The sequence below is a fragment of the Varroa destructor genome, unplaced genomic scaffold (assembly GCF_002443255.2).
Source record: "Varroa destructor unplaced genomic scaffold, Vdes_3.0 BEIS01000005.1, whole genome shotgun sequence".
Taxonomy (NCBI): Eukaryota; Metazoa; Arthropoda; class Arachnida; order Mesostigmata; family Varroidae; genus Varroa; species Varroa destructor.
Window position 1 is genome coordinate 35,048,338 of NW_019211458.1, and position 9,213 is coordinate 35,057,550.

Sequence of the window (9,213 nt, forward strand, 5' to 3'; positions counted from 1 at the left end):
TTTTATTACGTGTTTTACGTGTGAATGAAATTCATTGCAAAAGTTAACCGATTTCGAGCTGTTGTGTGTCACGAGGCTGATCAAATAAGCCATCAGCGAGATGCTGGGCCGCGTGAAGTTCACTAAGGCTTTATAAGATTTTTATGGCTGCCTGGTCCCGGTCATGCGGCTAGGCGAAAAGAGCATTTTTTTGGTTGTGTATTGAACCCTTGATCCGCTCAAGGTCTGAGCTTAGCGTGAATTTGGCAAAACAAGCAAATACCCCGCTGTTTCGAGCTTCTTCTAGTTCTGTATACTTTTGCTTTGATTCAACAAAAGAACAAATCTCTAGCCATCTTGGCAAAGAATAATCGATGTAAAAAACGTACTGGATTTGCACGACAGGTTGGCCACCTACAACCCACGAGGAGATGCGTATAGCTGGTTGAAATTCAACGTTTCTTCGCTGTTTAGGTAATCTCTTTTAAACTATTGTGTTGTAAATAGGTAAAATGTTGAATATTTTAATGGCCAGTAACGAGTTTAACGAGCTAATCCTCCATAATGTTATTTTACTCTTCATAAGCCTATATATACAAAAGCGGTAGCAAACTCAAACGCATAATTAACAGAACCGTCCAGTTTGCATTAACGTCAGGAAGTTCTTCATCTGGAACGTCCTGCTCCTATTCGGAGAAACGACTCGATATATGTAGATATTAACCTAATGACTTCAGCGGTGCTGAGCTGCTTTTGTCAATTAATATAAAAACGCATAAAGTTCCATGAACTTTATAGCGATCCGAAAAGTCGGTCTAGAGTTAAATTGCCGATTCAATTGTGGCAATTTATTTCGTAAGCGACGTCCTGAAATATCGTTTTTAATATCAGCGTCAGGGTTTAGGTCAAAATCATTAATCACAGCTGGCACAAATATCAAGAGATTGTTTATTACAAAATATAGCCGTTAATAAAAAAAAAAAAGGAAAAACGGTATCTTCTTGGGATCTTATCGTTCTGCATGCATAGATAGGTAGATAGGTCCACGGTACAAAGTTCATAGCAGGAGTTCAAGGTCACAATGCTAACCCTGTACTTTAATAAGGCCCCTTTGTGGTGTATATTATGCAAAATTTAATTTTTTTAAAAAAGCAAAACAATCGAAGTTGTCTGCTACACTTGTTTATAGTTCCAATAACTGTATTAGGCAATTATTAAGACTGCCTGACTTCACTGACCTCGCATTTGAAGAGTAATCTGTCAGTCAGCAGCATATTGTTTATGTCGTTTAACGAAACTCCAACTTTCCAATCGAAATATTCACGTAAGCTATTAGGTAAAAAAGAAAGCAAAGCAGAATACTAATCGAGCACTGGACGACTTGTTCGAAACGGGTAGGAGTTGGCCGTGTGTTTTGTTTTTAACTATAAATTAAAAAATAAGGAAATACACTGTAGACTTATACGACTGTTTTGTTCACAGTGGTGATTTGACTAAATAAAAAAACGTCTAGTTAGTTTTTGTATGTCGTATGTGCTTTTCACGATCAAATTGTTAAAAAAGATTTACTTTTCTTTCGACTTGTTTAACGTAAAGAAATACTGTTTGTAGTATTGCCACACATGAAGATGTTTTTAAATGCTTTCGATTGATTTGTTGTTATTGTTCGTGCTGCATAAGGTGGCTCCACGTGCAGAGTCGTGCTGCACGTGGAGCCACTTTCAAGCCAGCATCAGCCTTTTGCATATCCACTTTCTGGCGTTGCTCATCAGGCTCATTTTTTTGCTACAAGTGCGTATGTTGTTATCCTCCTTCGAGTGTTTGAAGAACTAAGGTAACTAGAGAAGTGGATAGAAAATAGAGATCTCTAATACTATTGAAAGATCGCTGATACACGATAAGAAAAAACAGATGAAAAAATAGCAGCTATAAAAAAACTCACTAAAAATTTTCTCACTAACAATCACAGATCAACATAGTTAATATTTAGATTCAGGTAGCTTATCTTTACCAAATTTCTAGTGCAAATTAAGACATTTTTGAAATCACGACGATCAAGAATTTCAGTTGTAAAACTTACGCATTGCAATTGGCCATACGTTAGTATTACATAATTATACCCCCATTGAATACAAGCAAAAGGCATGTCTGTGTGGTAACAGCGACAAAATAATTCACAAGGAGTATTTTAGTGTTAACGGTAACATAGGAAATGTTTAAACGCATCTTCTTGCTTAGATATTATAATCTGTTTAACAACATGTAAAAATATGGCATTAGAACGTTAGATTAAAACTTTTTAAGCTCAACTACGGTACACTGGCGTGTGCCTGAAATGGCCGTATCAACGTTGGTGTTTAAACAGAGTCCGTAATCTCGTACTTAACGTTACGTACCTAGACGTCTTCTTTGATCTCCACTGGACTTACTTACAAGTTCTCCGATGCGCAAACGATTACGTCAAAAAGCGGATGTACACCCAGATCACTAAAAACCGAATTAACTATGTTCACTTAGAAAATTGCTAAAAAAACCACGAAGATTAATTGTTCATCTTATACTATGAGCACACCTTATTTTTACTAGCAATACTTCCCTGACTTTTTTTTATTTGTACGTGCTGACTACGGGTAGCTATTTTGGACAGGCAATATTGGTTATTAGCTTTATTTGTGTAATGTTATTCATTAAGGAGACAACTTTAGAGGGAATACTGGTGCCGTTCGAGACGGATATTACCGAATTGTATATTTGGGGTTGCATTGGGGACACTTTTCTGGTACATTTTCGCACAGTTTTTGTAAAATCTTTCTGTCGTGATCTCTTGTCTATATATATATATATATATATATATATATATATATATATATATATATATATTTTTTTTTTTTTTTTTTTTCTTTATTTCTACAATCTAAGAGGCGTTTATTATCAGATTTTATGGGAACATCGCATCACATGAAAATACTATGGGACCCTTGGATGGCAAGGTCGCGGCCTGCATTTATCGCCACTGAGGCTTGTGGCAGGTATGTACTAGAAGAGCTGATAAAAACCCAGACACCTTTATAGTTCTTTTCAAAGTGTGACTATTCTATCAAAAAACATTCACTATGATTTCTAATTCAGACCGCATTTGTATTCTATCGGAACGGGGCCAACCGATAATCCCTTAATAGTATACAGAGACGCTGCCCGTTCACTTTTTAGCTTCAAAATACGCTAGCTTTTATTAAGCTCTATAGCTTCCAAACGTCAACAATTACAGTATATGAACTTCAGCTTGTAGGAGGAAATATAAGGTGGATAAAATCCCGTTAACAGTCGATGTAATTAGTCTTAAAGGGCATAGTCTTTTATTGGACAATAAGTAGTTACCAAATGTAACCCCCTAAGGTTTGAAATAGCGACTGCCCTTATACCGTCAGATTTATAACTATTTCTCGTCTAATCCGCCTTGCGAAATCTAATCACCGTAGTCTCTAGTTGTCTGTTTTTTTTCTATGATTTCAGTAAACTTTACTTTAGGTTCTATTCATATATTGATTTCTGAAAAGATTGTCTTCTTTGAAAAATCGCTGAAAAAAAATCCATCAGGTACGTAAACAACATGCGCGTCTAAAGCAAGATTGTTCGTAGTATGGATCGGGTGGAACACGACTAATGCTGAAATTTCTTTGGTAGCTCTTGAACATTTTTGAACAGTCAAATATAGATGCCACTTAATCAGAAGCAAAGAAGAATTAATTGGCCAGTTAAATGGTGAAATGGTTTTTAAGTATAAATCAGAAACAGGCATCTGCCAACGACTTACCTCTTCTACGAGGATTAGGCGGATTAATATTGGCTATATCTGAAACGGTGAGCTCATCTAAACGGCGCTTACCAATCAGAGCTTCTTTCAATTATGCCCTCGCAGAAAACGTAAGAGATTGTTTTCTTTTTCAGCGGATCGGGAAGATTTCTACCTACGGACTCTTGGTACGGCTGTACTCTTCAAGATTCGATTGAAAAAGCTAGGCTCAATCCTGGAGCGCTCTTAGGCTCTCCAGCGAAGCCTGCAGGCTAAAAATCAGTTCGAGACTGCAGTTATCGCTTTTGCATGCTAGAATTATATTGTAGATATGTGCTTAGTGTCAATTTGCTACCAATCTGGTGACTTTCTTTGTTGAAGGGGTGCCTTGACTGTTTCGGACGCAATTTGTTTATACACTCCGTGTCCTTCGTGGCCGTTGAAGTCCACTGGCCTAGTTGGAAAGCTTGGGCTAATTTGTAATCATTGTGTTTATTTGTCAGAATAGCGCGTCGAACGTGTACCAGGTGATTTTATTTTTTCTAGGATTTTAGTGATGATGCAATGACACAGGCAAAAGTCTCATTCTTTGACATATGGCCATAGAATCCTAAGGCGACGAACAGTGTTGCCGATGCCGTTCTGCCGAAAGCCTGCTAAGGATCATAGGGCTCAGCTTCTGTACCTGCATTTGAGGCTTCACAAAGGACAAAAAAAAACGAAGAGAACATTATGTTTTCGCATCTATTAGACTTCAAATCACCATAGGTTCTTCTTATTTTAAGATTACATATATAATTAACAATGCGTAAGCGCCTAACATTATGTCCTTCTTCAGCCTTATGTTTTGCCACTATTTTTCTCTTCAGTGTGTCTATCAAATATTCAATTTAAGGCATACAAGAAAGGACTTTTTTGGTATTTGTTATCTGACTGATGTTACGTTTGGTGTTACGCAGTTGTTACTCAGACAAGTACTTTATGGATTAAGCAGTCTGTTGCCTCCAAACAATTTACAGCATTTTGGTACTCAAGACAGAGAAGTAATGGCCTCGGAAAAGGGGTAGGTTGCGATATTTGGATAAAGCCACCTAGTGCTTGTATGCTTTCACAAATTTCCTGATTTTTAGGGTTATGCTTGACATCTTAGGTGAATATACATCGTACTTTTGTGGGCCAAGGTGACGCAAAATCTGTTCATGATCTCTTTCAAATCACCAATCTGTATGACTCGTTTTTATGCTATTTGTTCTTACAGCCTTGATAATTATTACGCTATTTGTGTGTTCTCAGAGAAGCACTCGGCCGACGTAGGTTTTTAGCAAGTATTAACTAGGAACTTCCGCTAATCAAGGCCCATTTGTTAAGCAACGGACACACAATCTAACCGTCTAATGGTCATGCCATCCGATTATTACAAACACTCAAGCCTAATAAAACAATTCTTTTTGTCAATGATTATACCATAGATAGATGCTCAGCAAACACACAAACTATAAGTTTGAGAAAGTTTTATGCGGGCTCTCAATGTTCAAGGCCTTGTTCATTGTTTGGCCAGCTACCTTGGATTTGACAGTTCGCTTTTCTCAACTCCCTACTATAAATGAGACTCTTTTCCATCAACGTTGCTGTGACAGCGATCAACGAGGAGGAGATCTTTTCAGCCAAAGCTAAGAGTCTGGAGTAATGTCTAACACCTTCAGTACCAGACGTAAACCATCAAAAACATTAGCTGGACCTTGGTAAAGCAGGCTGAACACAGGCTTTAACATTTTTACTAATTGGATTTCACGATGTATAACCATGTAAGTCCTGCTTACGATACGTAACCAGGAGAAAACCGCGCATCAACATTCGGATCTTTTAGTTGTACCTAGATAATAAAGTTGCTTGACGTTTCTTGCTAACCATTGGCGCTTTACTTTCAGTCACAAAGGAGGTGCTGCTGACGTCGATCTACTGCCGAACGATTGGCAGCTTTCCCACTCGTTCCTCCGTAACAAATAGATCTGCAAGCTGATGAAAAAAAAAGTAGTTCCACCGTATGTTTTCACAGGTCTTGCCTAGTTGCCCCTAGAAGCTGCGCGTTATTTACACCGGTAAAAGTTCCTAGCGAGTTTCTGATTTCTTCTAATTAACTTTTCCAGTTGAAGTTACGGAAATAGTGTATCGACAGCCGCAACGTCGTTCGTAGCATCATACTGTTAGATCCTTTGTTTTTTGCAACGGCCGGCTGTATTTCAAATGACGCATGTCACATCCTTTTCGCTCACAGGATTCATTATAATCGTTTTATCTTCATTAAGAAGACGACGGGTATTTTCTGTGTTCGGTTACACTTAGCGAGCTATATAGAAGAATCATAGGCACTACGTGCTTAAATTTGGATGCTTAGCGCTATATTTAAGATAATCCATTCGTGGTACCCTAATTTCAATAGCAATTCGTCACAAAAGTTAACCCCCGAACAACCTGTACGAACCCTCATCACAGTTCAAATGACAAAAGAGCTTCAATACGTAACACGTTCTAAATTGAAATAAGCGATTCAGGAAAGGCGAAGAAGGAGCAGGCAAATGTGCGACTACGATACCCGACAATATTCTCCTACATCGGCAAACAACTTTTTCCATTTGCAACCGATCCTGTCTCTTCTAACTTCGTTGAGCTTAGATACGATTTTTGCGAATGCCCCAGATGACGCATCCCAAAGCAAATGCGGCCCTGTGCCCTGTGGGTTGGTTATTTCTCAGCATTTCCTTAGTTCGAACATTGGATACATTATTTACATAGAGAAAAAAAAAACTTTTTTTCCTTGTCTTGTAGGTCTTGGTAGGCAGTACATGATCCCGTAAAAAACAGTAATCGTGCGCGTTTAACCAGGAAACGTGACCTTCAGAAAGAATGAAATAATCTGTTCCATTAGCTATATGTATTTGTATTTTTACTACTGCGCTAGTATTAATAATATTGTTTGACATCGTTAAGTTCTACTACAAGTACTGATCAATGATAGCATCGTTGTCGGATCTTCTTGAGCGAAAAAAGTAGCAGTTACAGTGACGTAAAGTTATTGTGCAGTGAATATTTATTACCTACGTATTCATATGATTTCAGCCAACGAGGAAATGATAAAGGTTCTCGAGCCTATGTCAGATTTATTTCTGCAGTGTTTACCTGTCTTTGAAAAATACCCATTAAAACTAAGCTCGATTTTTGTTGCGGCTGAAGAGCTGTGGGCTGATTGCGCCCCAGACGGGGCCATTAGAAACAAGGCAAGTGATCCAAGTGGGCATGGTTCAAGTACGAACTGGGAAAAACTGTTATTTACGTCTAGCCATTTTGGCTATGCGAGCTTTCGTTACTAATGAACTTTACTGTTACTACTTGGTATTAATACAACTAAACCGTTTGCAGGAAATACACAACCCAGAAATGCAGTGCCTCACTGATAGTCTCAGGCGGGCTATACCAGAGACGTTAACTGGGGCAGAACTCGACTCGGCTGTACAGGACTTCCACAAGTGCGTTGTACCGAATTTGCCGCTTAAAAAGAAGAACTTTGTTGCAGTTATGCATTGGTACCTTGTCTTGACAAGACTTTAAATGTGTCCTATCTGTGACCACTGGGAGACGCGGAGGCCTGTTGCGTTAATCCTTATAAAGGTGTATGGCTAACAAGTTTTTCTTATATGTTGAGCGGTCGTTTTTCATTTTCGACACATACTTAACTATAATGATAATTTTTTAATATCAATATGTATATAGACTAGATCGACTCTCTGTTTTCGGAACTCAAATAAAAGCGTTTGCAACGATACCCTCCTATGATATATCGATAGGTAGTTTTGGCTAGAAGGAGATGGAATCTTATTGTATACAAGTTCATGTCTATTTTGTATTGAAAAGTGGGCAGAACTGTTATGTAAAGTTATACATGTCCGTAATGGCAACTCCTTCTACGCTGTCAGCTATTATAGCGTCGGTGGAAAATACTCATACCCGTTAATATCTATATAGATATACACATATGTTCAAGCCTACGTACATTGAAATTATAACAACACGAATCGGTTCTTCATTAGACTGCCATAGAGGTAGAAAGCTCACGAAGTCGTTCGGTAATTTTCCCGCAACAGATTTACACCCGTAGCGGTGTATTTAGATGACGTGAGGCGTATGCGTAGAAATACAACAAAGTCATAATGTTATTAGACATTTGGTATCCTGCGAGAAGTCTCACTACCGGCCGTAGCTCTCCCGGGTTCAATGAAGTAGCTCTTGAAGTAGTTCTTTTTTTGTTGGGAACTATTGGACGGAAAGTTTGTCACGATAGTGTCAGACAGATTTTTCATGTGGCTTTACACTTAGATCCTAAAAAAAACGGTACTTGCTTGAATTTGCAATGAGGTATGAGAGACCGAATGGGAGATTGTTGTAGACAACATTTTTAAAACCTTCAATCGATAATGACCGCAATGAATTCTTTAAGGCAAGTTGATTGTTATTCCCTAGTCGGCTTTTTATTGACTGAAGATCATTTCAAATATATAAATGAGATATAAATGAGCATGCGTCTAAACTTACCTAAATTACTAAGTTTTTAGTTATTGGAAAAGATCGGAGAGGTATGAAAGAGACATTTCTGGTTCGACCGAGTTGCAGATCAAATTGAATTCATGAAGAATCCGAGGCAGTATTACAACACTTTATAAGTATAACGGTGGTTAGTTATTTACCTATAAAAAAAAATGTTTCTTATATTTGAACTTATATTCGATATGTGCAAGTTCGATATACAACAACCTTTTATTCGGTCTGAGTGAACTGTAGAAGTTATCTATTTAGAAAGCAAATGCGTGAGATCTAAATGGATTTTAATTGTTCGAAATAATTATTTATGAAGAAAAAATTAAGAGAGACACAAGTGAGAATGAAGCTTTAAACGTACGGAAGAGAGCTTCTACCCGGGCGCAAGTGAACTAGCTGGATGAATGAGGTTGTTTATGCCCAAGTTATGAAGCTAAATATGTTTTTCCGTCATTTGAAACGATTCTTTGAAAAACATAACCATCAGTACCAGTGATGGTTCTGTTCTAATTTAGAGAGTGATAATTAGATGAAAATAGAAATACTTTATGCCGGCGGACCTTTGGTGCGGCATGCAATGTGTATCTTTAAAAACTTATTTACAGATAAGACACGTAAATACATATCGACGATACTCTTGAAATGTTTCATATAGCCTAACTCTGACCCAGTTAGTACGTGATAGGCGAGAGCTAGTATTTCCTTTTTAGCAGTTTTTAATAGAAACAAAATAGAAAATATTTGCGAGAGCCCACGTTTACGATATCTGGTTAAACTTGAATTATATGAAAAATGTAGATAATGTTTTTATCCTTGTCAATACAGTACCAACTGTATATATATATATACAT

At 37.7% G+C, this 9,213-nt stretch overlaps 1 protein-coding gene across 1 annotated transcript in view; it reads right to left on the reverse strand.

Annotated features, from left to right (window-relative positions):
* Positions 1 to 4,287: 4,287 nt before the first annotated feature.
* Positions 4,288 to 9,213, reverse strand: part of LOC111251790 (uncharacterized) — a 29,554-nt gene continuing 24,628 nt past the window's right edge. The window contains exons 6-7 of the transcript XR_015328452.1: positions 5,681 to 5,788; positions 4,288 to 4,469 (exon numbers count right to left, since the gene is read on the reverse strand). The gene's annotated coding sequence lies outside the window, so the exon portion shown is untranslated. The remainder of the gene's footprint in view (positions 4,470 to 5,680; positions 5,789 to 9,213) is intronic.